Below are 12,425 nucleotides of genomic sequence, written 5' to 3' on the forward strand. Positions count from 1 at the left end.
TATTGAAAGACAAAGTAAATTAAGTAATCTTGGTACTAAAATGTTGATCACATAACATATCAGTTATATGCACTAATGAGTACCCAAACCTTGGATGGTGCAGAAATAAATTGCTTGTTCTTTTTACTCTTTTTTTTTTTTTCTTTTATTGAAAAAGTAAAATTGGAGACTTCCTTCCTTCCTTCTTTACACCCTGTTTTCCTTAAATAAAACTGAAAGCAAGATGTGATTTCTTTTTCTGTTCTGGTGGAGGCTTGGATAGCCTTTTTTAGACAGGTTTGCCAGGATCTATTTTCGGGGCGGATGTCCGCTGGACCCTTAGCAGAAGTCAAGACCTTGACAGATAGCGGGGCCGCTTGGAAGAGGTGGTGCTTGCAGGCAGCCGCTGCTCCTCTGCCAGCGTTCACAGCTGATCAATTCATTACTCTGCTGAGTGCTTAAAGAGAATACCCTTGTGGCTGTTCGACGTGGTTCCAAAACAAAAACATATTTTGCTCATTTAATAATTGAAAATAGGTTATTATGTAAGGTTTCATTGGTACTTTATGGTGCTAGAAGAGCTGTTGCTATGGGGCTTTAACCCCATAGTTAATTCCCTGCTCTTCTGCAGTCTGATTAAAGATGTTGCTTAAAATACAAGCAATTTTAATGACTCTGATCAACTTCTTTATTTCTTTTTTTTTTTTTTTTTTAAGAATCAATTATGAATCTTGGTCTAAATATGTTCCATGCTCCCTCTGCTGGCTCAGCGGCAAGGATTAACGCTTTGCCTGCCCTCCCCGTGGGGAGCAGTGATGGACGTGTGCCCACAAAGTATGAACACAGGAGCAGGAGCTTCATTAAAATTGCAGCAGGAGAGACCTCGGTGCGTCAGAAAGGAAAAGGTGGTTTGGGCCAGGAAACCCGTTTTGTATGCGGCGGTCGCCTAAGGTTTTACTAACAGAGATAGAGCTATAATTTGAAAATAGTATGTCAGTAAAAAAGGTGGCATCTTTTAAAGGTAGTTAGGTTTTTCAAAAAATAAAATAGGAAGCTGGTGATATAGACAGGAATATAACATTTTAGTAGAAAGCTTGGGGAAGCTGAAGTTTGTACCAGGGTAGGATGAGGCTCTTTACATGCAATTAAAAGAGCAGAGGGAATTAAATGCATTTTAGGTATAATTTGATGCCTGCAGTTTCTTTTTCCTTAGAAACCAATGAATATGTGTTAAATTTATCTTGGGGTATGAAAAAGATGTAATGACTTGTGCTAACAAGATAAAGGGGAAGGCAGCATGTAATTTCCTAGGTAATACACAAAATAAAAATGATTTGCATGCTTTCAAATGATTATGCACAACCTTGTTAAATGCTGTACAACACAAAAGAAGAACAAATGAGTTGTCCAGATAGGAACACATTTTTGTGACTGCAGAATGCCCAGGGAGGGGCACCAGGTGCAGGACTCCTCCACTGACACTCAGGTTTTTGATAATCGTTGCTGGCACGGTAATGCGTTGAGAAACACAACAATGTCAAGAACATAAACCGGTGATGAAATGTCTGTGTGATATTTCTTGGTTTCACAGTGGTGCTTTGATTAAGGATGTGCTTGTTCTCTGAATTTAAATTGTCTGAGTTGCTCTTCTCTATACATTTAGTCCCCGATGGCTGTGTAAGGTACAACCTATTGGTGATGCTTACAGCCCTGTTCCCGTTTTCTTCTAGGGCCTCTCCTAGTAACGTGACATTTTCTGCTGGTGTTTTACAGGCAAATTGCGCTCTTTGAGATTCCAGAAGGCATTTGGTGTCTTTGTAGGCTACTGTAATGAGTAATGGCCCTAGTTGTAACAGCAGGTAGTGCTGCACGTATTGACTGGCGTAGCACTGTAATGAGGCGTGGAGAGGAGCTTTGTGCCCAGCTCACTCTGTTCGAGTTGTCAGTCACTGCTACATCATGGTCGAAACAGTTTATTGGGTATGACTGCCAAATTTTACACAGGTGCCAGATTAATTTTGATATATTGTACTTGTAGCAGCAACTCCGGACAGTTTGCGATGTCTCTGCTGAAGACTGTCAATGGAAGTGTATAAGCAGTTGGCTAACATACCAATGGCGCTGTAAATAATTTCCTCTAGCATTTTCAAAACATCTCAAACAGGAAATATATTAAACAGAAACAGGGAAGGGTTCCTACTCTAAGCTAGACTTCTCTCCGGTTTCAGATTGCCTTTTAGATGGGCAAGGGCTGTTTGAAGTGTTGCTTTGCTGCTGTTTCTGTGCCCCTGGTGTGACAAGTCTACTCTGCTCTGGGTGAGATGGGTATTTGGATCTCCCGCGGTTTCTTTTGCTGGGGTCTTTGTCTCCAAAAAACCTCTTTACAGTCAAGCACTGCAATGAAGATGCTTTTTCTTTGGGAGGTTTGTAATTTGCCATCTTCTGCTTTCTTACATATTCCTGTGATGCACAAATGCCTCCCTCAAAGGTCCCACCTGGCAAATGTCCTTTCCTCCTCTTCCAACCCACCCTGCTGGCGTTGCTTACAGGAGACAGATGTGCAATAGTGACGGCTCTGTCAGTGCAAAGCCTGGGATGCTGCATGTACTGGGCAGTGGTGTGGGCCTACCCTAAGCTTGTGCTGGCTTGAGAAGCGTGGCTGTGGGGCGGTGTTGTGGCTGTGATACTGCAGTCAGGTCACCACCGTATGTCGGGTACTGGAAAGAGTGCTGTAAACTGCATCTGGATTGAAGTGGAGTCATGCTGTCAAGGAAAACATGGGCAGGTTAGTTTGAGGTAGAGTAGTTGAGGTTGAAACACAGAAGAGTTAGCTTTGGTGGTGCCAGTTACCTGTAATTCCTGGAAAAGTGTGCTCAGAGCAGCATGGGGACCCAGAGTCCTGGCACGCGTCTCTAGTACTGGACTATTAACTTTCTTGCTAAGAAGCAATGCACCAGGCAATTCCAATCCCTAATGTTGCTTCCTTTTTTTAAATGCTCAGACTTTTACTCTCTCATCTCCTGAAGTGAAGAAAAGCCTTTGAGCCCACTGTCTCTAGACATCCCAGGTGAGAGATCCTGGTTTCTCCTAAGAGCCATATCTTGCTTTCTGCAACTGGTGTGTCACGATCAAACGTAATGACTAGTTCAGACCTCTGGATATACGAGTCATTCATGTGGTTTCTTCTACTGTTGCTGTTGTCTCGCCTGACATCCATGCACAGTTTTGTTCCTTACTTATTATTCAGCTTTTGGTATGCTTCTAGAATACAGATGTTTTTTCTCTGCCTGAGTAATTTGGGGGGGAAAAAAACCACCCTAATTTTCCACTGGGTATTAGCCATGTTCAAAAGCTGTTCTTTAAAAGCAGATTTGAAAAATGGTTTCTGCTAACACAGTGTGATGTTTAAAGCAATCTCTACTGACCATACAAATCATGTTAGTTATTTTACTAGCTTACTTCTTGCCTTCTTTTCCATGATTTTATAGCAAGGCATATGGATGAATGTTGCTTTTCAGTAACGGTCTTCCAAGAATTCAGCTGTTACTGGAAACTGATCCAGCTTTGCTTTCTTATTTTGTAATCATATTCCAGTCCACAGTGGAAGTTTGTTTTATCTCATACCTTTCTGGAGGTTTTGGTGGTGTTTCTGTACTAATAATCTCAACACTCTGGACTGATTGTTTGGCCTTCCTCTGGGAAGGTGTTTTGGGTGAAACCAAAGGTGGTACTTGGGGTTAATCAACACAAGATATTTGCATAATATTTGTTGGGCCATCTGACCTATCTGGGTGAAGTAGATGGAAAGTGAAATATTTTCTTATTTTCTGCATTTCTGGATATATCTAATAGTGATCATTTTCAGTTGAATAACTACAGTTGTCGCATCAATAGCAGTTACTATATGCAGCTGAAAGATTACGAAGCTTGTAAGAACAAAGAACTCAGCCTCTGTTACCCTTCGGGGGCTGCCTTCATGTCAAGACAAGCGTGCAGGGATTATGCATGAAATGTCATAAACGACTGTTTTGTGGAGCTGATCGGTGGAGAGTCCCTGAGAAGAGAATCGTGTCTTGGTGCAGTTGGTTTGAGGTGGAAGTAGAGTAAAGCCACTGTGACAGCGGCTGTCTTGTACTCTATTTCAGAGCAATAAACCCCCCATCACTGTTGTATTCAACTTCTATAATGAGAATTACATGAAAATTATGAAGATAAGAATTACTTCTCTCTTCTTTTTTCCATGGTAAAAGAAACAGCTGAAAGTTTAAAGCGGCCGCAGGATGCACGGTGAGTGCTTAACGACAGTGGTGAAGAGCAGACTTACGCCACCAATAAAAAAAGGCTTATTTTGGGAGGGGAAAAGCCTATATTGTCAAACCAAAGAAGATTATTAGAAGTAAAAAGACACTTTTCAGAAAGAGGAAGCTGTCGTAAAACAAGGAAACTAGAAAAGGGCATGAATTCTGTAAAGTTGAATGTAGGAATGAAATAGGAAAGTCTACTTCTGAGATTGAAGATGAGCTTGTTAACAACTAAGTAAAAGGCACTAATAAAACCTTTTCCAAATAGCTTGACTTCCAGGTGTAAAAGAAGCATTTCAGAAAGATAGGAATGCAAATGTAGAAACTAAACTATTTCTTTGCGTGTGAGAGGATTCTAGGTTGAGTTGTGCACATTGGAGCCTTTTTCTTCCAGAAGACTTTTCTGAGGAACTGTCTCAAATTGAAGTGTCAGTGGAATAGGATTTATAATTAATTGGTGAAAGGAACTGTAACAAATCATCAGGACCAGATGGTATTAAATCAAGATTTCTAAAAGCATTTGAATGTGAACTTGATGAGCCGCTGACTCTGGTGTGTAACCTATTACTTAAGTTGGCCTTGATGCCGAAGAATAGAAGATTACAAATGTGACGCCAGGATTTTTTCCTTTTTTTTTTCTTTCTTTTTTCCTTCAGAGCTTGGAGAGTGTTGCAAGGAGCTGCAGACAGTAAATGTACAGGGCATACTGATAGAAACTGTAATAAAGAATAGACTTAATGAAAACATGGGGAAGAGTCAATATTAGCTTTTGGAGAGGAATGTTGTTTGAAGGATGCATGTAGGTGTAGGCGAGCTGGCTGGCACCGCTGGCATAGCTTTCCAGGAAGGTTACAAGAAGGTCCCTCACTGAAAGCTCTTAATGTAGAGCCTCTGTTTGACCGGTCACAGCTGAGCAATAGGCTCTGTGCAGTTGAGAGGAATATGGAAAAGGGGGTAACTTGTAATTTTATGGCTCCTGTACTGCCACTGGAGTTCTCAGGGTTTGAATCTGCCAGCAGGAATACTTTAAAACTCATTGCAGAGTGGTCAAATGTTTAGAGTGAACTCAAGGAGGATGATTAGTGCCTATTAAATCCAAAGTTTTGCACATCACCTACAACTTCAAAAATCACTAATTGACAGTTGTTAAAAACTGATGCAGAGGGATTTTTTTTTTATACTACTGCTGTTTGTACAGTTCACTTGTTGTAGGCCACTACCAGAGCAGGGGGCGTGGCTGGGCTTTCGGACCTGGTGTGGCCACCAGGTACTTTTGACTGGTTTAGGCTGGCAATAACTCAGTTATTACAGCAGCGTTTCGGAAAGGCATGGTGGGCTGTACTTCTGTGGCATGCAGATATATAAATACCTATTTTCTTAAGAGTGGAAAAGAGAACATATGGGTTCCCCTCTGGGTATTGTAGTCTAACTTCAGGTTCTACAGCGTTTGAGGTTACTTGAATAAAAATATTTAAAGGAGAGAATAGAAGCCTTTCAGAACATGTGAGTCTTGTGCATTATGACAAGATAATGAACATTCAGCTTGTTCAAATTATTCTTTGTTTCTGCCACCTTCATCATGTTGAAACTAAAAATGTTCAGAGGCTGCAGAGAGGAGAAGAAACAAAGATATTCTGCTCAAGATCAAGAATCCAGATTCTCAAGGTTACCTATTTTCTTGATGTGAGCAAGGGAAAATGGGATTGAGCTGCAAGTCCAAAACCTGTTCTGATGTTCTGGCGATAGCTGTCTATTTAGTGCTGTATTTTAGACATCCGATGTCCTGACTTCTCTCCCTTGCTTCCCATTATGGTTGAAATTTTGCTTTTGATAATCACCGTATTGGCCACATAGCAGCTCCTTCAGACGCGTGTGCTGCTCGTGTTGCATAGCGGGGATGTTATGCACATTGTTACTCCTATACTGGCGTGTGGAAGAGGGACTGCAAACGCTGGGGTGTTTATTATCATTCAGCAGTGCTTTCGTTTGAGGTTTGTGATGGAATTTGCCATCTCCTTCGGAACTGTTCTTACTTAGTATTTCTGGCAGCATATATTTGCTTTTGTTACAAGAAAAACTCCAGGAAAGCAATAGCGTGTTTACAAAGCGAAAAGTGTTTCATCATGGTGTCTGCAGCTTCTAGAAGGCTTCGGGGACTGAATGCGTGCAAGTCTATGTACGAAGCAACCTTACCTTGATCTGTATCAACCCAGGTTGTGGTTTGGTTTTTTTTTTCTCCATTTTCTGCCTCCTGACTCCACCTTTCCTGTTCTTTATAGGGCTGGCTCAGCCTGGGATGGCTGCTGGATTAAAAAAGCATTCAGGGGAATATGTTGTTCAATAAATAGCAATTAATGTAGATTATTCATTTTTTTGTTTACATGCAGTGTAAGGACTTTACTAACTTTGTACTGGAAATGCATCATTTTTGGACAGAGGATAATTACATACCTCTTTTACTCATCTCAGATTGAGATACAAAAGACTTAATAGCTCAATTTAAAGGGCTTGCTTTTCCTTTTCATGAGTGGAACTTCAAGTAGGGTTATTTCTGAAAAGGAGGAGAACTTGCACTATTTACAATTAGGAAAAGAGAAGTGGAAGTAAGTTTTATATATAATATCTATGTATGGTGTGTGTGTCTACTGACGTACTTTAGAATTAATAAAGTGATGCCTACATAGTAATAACTTCATTTCTGGAATTTGCTGCAAGAAGGATTCATTTTTTTTTTCCTGCCTCAAAAAATCCCAACCCAATAAAAATATTTTATGATTACCAACAGTAAGAGAGATGCAGCACAGGATAATTTTACCTAGCTCTTGTTTCTTTAGAATGTAGGATTCCTTGCTTGAGGGGTCAGGAGCCTGTTCATTCCACTGTACCCAAATGTAATGTTTTACTGCTCACTTACGTGCCTTTTCCTTGATTTTAAGTGTGGGGCACGCTAGTGGCTTGCCAGGTGTGGCTTTGGCCACTGCAGCAGCGTTTGTACACATGCATCTTCTCTGCTTAAGTGCAACTGTACAAACTAGATTTTAGTACTTTATAAATCTTTTAAATCCATTTTAATTCCTGTTAAGAGTTGTGGAGGCTTGTAGGGGCTAAATAACTCTGGTTTTACTAGAAGGATGCTGTTAGGTTTATTATCTTATTATCAGAACCAAAAAAAAATCAAAAGCAATGAATTGTCAGGAATCCACATGTGCTAAAAACGCCATCCAGGCTGCCCTGGTGATTCCCAGCTGTTGGCGTGTGAGTTTTCTTGTGCAAGGGAGGTATTTGGTTGCGTTACCGAGGAGTCATTAAAGCAGTTGGGTAAAGCAATGTGACTGTAGTGGTGAGTTCTCAAATCAGTTATCTGCTGGAGTGCTTGCCTCTGGCATTAGGTTGATCTAAGAGAAGTCTCTCCATTGGACTTAAAAATTTGTTTGTAAATTAAAACCAAAATAATTTAGCCATGAAGTAAAATGTGTTATTCCTTGTGCCCTCACCTTCATGTATTGAAGTGCCTGTAGTGAAGCTCAAATTGAAAAATCTTGGTGAGATCTACTTCGAGAGCTAGATTTTAACTGATGAAAAACTTTTTGAGAGTTTATTAGCAAATTGAGAAATACTTCTGACCCTTCAGGTTTTCAGAAGGCATTGGGTGACACCAAAGGTCTGTTTTCATTTTTTTTTCCTTTGAAGCAAAACAAATCCCCTCTTGCTGTTTGTATCACCCGGCTCTGTTGTTTCTTTTTATGAACCTTCTTTTAAAATGAAACCGGTGTCTGAATAGTGGTTTCATTGATATTTTATGAAGAGAAGAGAATACAGAGAACTGTGTACTACTTGCTTGCTCTCTGGTTCCTTCACTAGTTGTCCTTCCTGGTTTACCAATACCTATTTTCTTTCATTCAGCTATGTGCTGAAGAATTTGCTTTTAAAGAGAAAAGCGATGCCAATGCCACTTCAGATTTTTCCCTGTATTTTTTTGTCCTGGTGTGCATACACGTCACATCCAGTCCACTGCTATCGCAGGCAATTGCATCAGAGTCCTCCTTGTAATCTGATCAAGTACCACTTCAGAAATATTTTTTTTTTTTGGTGGCTTTTGCTGTCTGAATGGGCAAACCATTCATATTAAAAAAATTTCCAGTTTCTAGCTTAAATTTCTAGGGATCGTTTGTCTGCAGAGTCTTGTTTTGGAGGAATATGTTGTGAGTATGAGTGACCAGGGCTGCCTGCGAGGCTGTACTGAGCCTCGCGTAATGTGGGCAGCAAAAACGTCAGAGCTATGTCACTTATCTGTCCTCCATCTAATGCACCAATTTTTTTCTTAATTGTTTTCTACTTGATTGTACCAGGTACAATCTTCTTGTTTTCTCCTTGAGTGCACAATTTTGGATGTGGTACTAAGTACTTGGGTCTATAGTTGTTACCTGTCCTTAAAATTACCCTGTTCTTAGCCTATGACAGATGTCATCCTCTATACTGACATGCAGCAAACTTGGTTAGTGTTTTCTTTTTTTCTTCAAGTCACTTTCATTTATATACATACATATACACATATGTATAATTAAAAAATAGATATCTCAGGATAAACCCTTGGGAAAAAATCTATTAGTAACCACTACAGCATCATTTTTCTTGTTCGTATTTGACCTTTGACGTTAGCCCCTTTCCTTTTTGATCTTAGGATTTTTCCCTTTTTTTAAATTTTCTCCCACTAAATTGGTTATTTCCTACGTAACCTTGCAGTGTTGTTTTCTGATAGCTGGAGACCAATCACATTATGTTTAGAGAAATCTTGTGTTTTATTTGCAAAACATACTGGGAAAATATGGCATGAATTATTGCTGGTTAACCCAATTTGTGTGTTATCCTTTTTTTTTCCCTCTTTCCTTCAGGTCTCTAATTATCTGTCTTTTGAAATGTTTTAAAAAATTTCATTACTCCTGAGATCAAATCAGCCAACATTTAGATAACAAAATTAGGAGTTTTTTTAAACAGACATTTACATTTGCTATTCTATAATCCTCTGGTACCAGTCTAGCTTGATATATTTGCTGTCATACTGCAGTAATCACACCCCATATGAATGTTTGGAAAGGCCTTTTCTGGGTTCCTGAGCTGCAGTGCATGAGTAGTGTAGAGCTGGGCTTCCTTTTTGGTTGCAGTAGTTCCCCTGTCCGTCCTGACTGCCTTCAGCATCCTGCCTTCATCCCACCCTTCTCGCTGCTCTTGCCTTCACTGAAGACTGAGGCAAACTATCCAGGTAGTTTTGGATAGTTTATCCATTCATTCAGCAGCCCCATTTTCCTCCGGTTTGCTCACAGGCCTTGAGAACCGTTTTTACTCAATTCCCTTAATGCAAAAGAAACTGAAACTTCGGTGACTGTCATTTTGTTCTTAGGCTGCTTATTCTTTACCCGTCAGCTCGTTGCTTGTTCCCCTCCCAGTCTTTGTGGAACAGCTTTATTTGCAGAGAGGTGTGGATCCCTTCTTTCAACAAGTTTTTCTCTGGTGATTAGGATCTGCATTCCAGTTAGCTTTTACAGCTTTGTGCTAGAGAAATGCCAAGTTTTCCCTTAACAGAAAAGTCTGAGTAAATTTGTCTTTCATGCATGTACATGTGCATAAATGAGTACTTGTACAGAATCAGGAGTGCTGCAGAAGACTAAAATAAAAACACTTTAGTCCAAATGTGCTACAAGTAAGTAAAAATGACTTGGGGATAGAGGACATTTATAGCCAACCTAGTATTGATTAGCGTAGCTTGGTTTCTTAAAGTTATGCTTCTCGTGGTGGTGCAAATGTTAAACTGGCAGGACGTCGACTTCTTAAGAATGTGAACTGTAGGTTTAATTAGTTGGAAGCAATGAGCTTACATGACAGAGGAGCAGTTCTCAGAATGTTTCTTGGTAAGTTAATATATTGCAGATTGAACCTTTGAAACATGGCTCTACAGAAAGCCTCCAGTGAAAATGCATTCCTAATTGCCAACAGCACTGGTTAACGGGTTGTCTAAGCAATTTAATGGCCCAACTTCAGAATAGCTTTAATATATTCTTGTCACCGCATGTGAATAAATTGATATACTGATTAAGATAAAGCTGCCTCATTATTCACATATTGGTAGTAGTGGGTTTTTTTGTATGTTCTCTTTCTTTCTGTTTTTATATCCTTTTGTGTACTGCTAAGCATATTCATATTCATGGCCACTCAGTGGGAATAAAGGACCTCAAGAAGGTCTGCTTTTTCCTCAACCAGGGAAGTAAATATTTGGTAACTTCAGATGAGTGAGAGATAACAGGTTATTTTATTTTCATAAAGAATGAAGACTCCATAATTTAGGATCATTTTAAAGCAACACATACCTTGCCAGCAGGCTTTCGAGACCGTGGTGTAATCAGTAGTATTTGGCTGTGTTCCACATTACATATATTTTGCTCAGAAACTCGGGTTCAGTGTGTTACAAATAATGTTTTTTGGAGGATGAGCATTCAGTAATAAAAAAATTACCAGAACAGAGATTATAATCAGTGCCTAGTCTTTACAGCCTCAGGCCTTGACGGTTATTTAGTAAATTGTGGGGTTGTTTTTGTTTCTCTACCTGTGGTGTTGCAGTGTCAAGGTTTGTTGTCACTTGTGGTGGTTTTCATTTGGCGGTGACCTTGCTCGTCCTGGAGACAGAGGTTGTACACTGCAGCATCAGCCTTGGACAAGCTTTCAGCTTGGATTTATGGGTTTTGGTTCCCTCCATCCCCCACCATGACATGTGGCAAATGCCATTACTAGCCCTTAAACGGAATCTGTTTTACACAGGAACGACAAATGAGTCACAGTGAAGCGTGGCTTTCAGGAAGATGAATGTGGTCATGGAAAACAACTTGAACTCGTGGTCTGGTTTGTTTGTTTATTTATTTGTTGGGATCCAGTTACATGCTTTGTGTGTTACAAGTTATATTGACGAATGTCTTACTGCACTGAATGTATGAAATTCAGTATTTATTACCTAATTTTTATTGAGGTGGTATCCAAAATGGAAGACCTCTTGTCCCAGTGTTCTCCTAATGCGGCAGAATCTCTATCTGGGCTTACAAAATGGCTGGTGGTGATAAGAAACAACGAGTATCTCAAATTAAATCTGTGAATTTAATTTGTAGGTTTAAATCTTCAAAGGAGGAATAAGATGAGTGGGCAAGGGTGTTTGTAGAAACCTGTGGTTCCTTACGTTGCTTTGGTAAAGAGGCAAATGGCCTTTAGTTAAGGCAGCTAGAAACCTTGGTGAATGTAGTTCTTGTTGAAAACGCAGTGAAAATGAGTGGTTAAAATTCCCCCTTACTAGGCTAGATGGGCCTTACCTGCCTTTAACTAAGGACCTTTGTGTTTTGGCAATATGGGAATAGCTGAACAAACCAAGAGGACTTCAAGAGGTTATATGAGTTCTTGCTGCTTGATGACTTGCAACAATTCGTTTTCAGTTGTTCTAAAAAATGCCAAGAATGTAGATGGCTTATTATTCCTCTGCCACAAATTGATAATGTTTAAGATAATAAATTGTATTACATAGTACTAGTTAAGGGTCAGGTTTGAAAGCACTGTAGCTACTTCTCAGAACTAATTAAGTATTTACTCCTTAAAAGGGCTCCTATGGTAACTACTACTATTTATCTTTATTTGCTCCCTGCCTAGATGGATTTTTCAGTAGTTAGAGAACTAACTAGCTGTACCTTTAAGTTGAAGACTTCCCACTCTTCTCTTCCCTTGATTGCTTCTTGTATTTCTTTGTTGTATCTTGTCTATATTAGATCATAACTTCTTCAAGACAGGAACTGTGTGGTGGAGAATCCAGGATCATGGGGTATGATCTTGGTTTAGGACCTTCAGGCAATATTAAAATACAAATAACTATGCTTGAAAGATTTTTAACATATGATCTAAACTGTTACAGGGCAGCAGTTTACATTCTGTTTGAGCTTAGCAATATACAGTCAAGTTCAGACAAGTCGGAAGCTGTCTGACCTGAGTTTTAGTGCTTGCTCTGTGATTTATCTGCTTCTCAAGTCTTAACCAAGCTCTGTTATCAGAAAATGAAGCACAAACAGGTATGCTAATACATTTATTTGGGGATTTTAGTTGCAGGAAAGACAGATAATT

Source organism: Nyctibius grandis, chromosome 8 (genome assembly GCF_013368605.1).
Source record: "Nyctibius grandis isolate bNycGra1 chromosome 8, bNycGra1.pri, whole genome shotgun sequence".
NCBI lineage: Eukaryota > Metazoa > Chordata > Aves > Nyctibiiformes > Nyctibiidae > Nyctibius > Nyctibius grandis.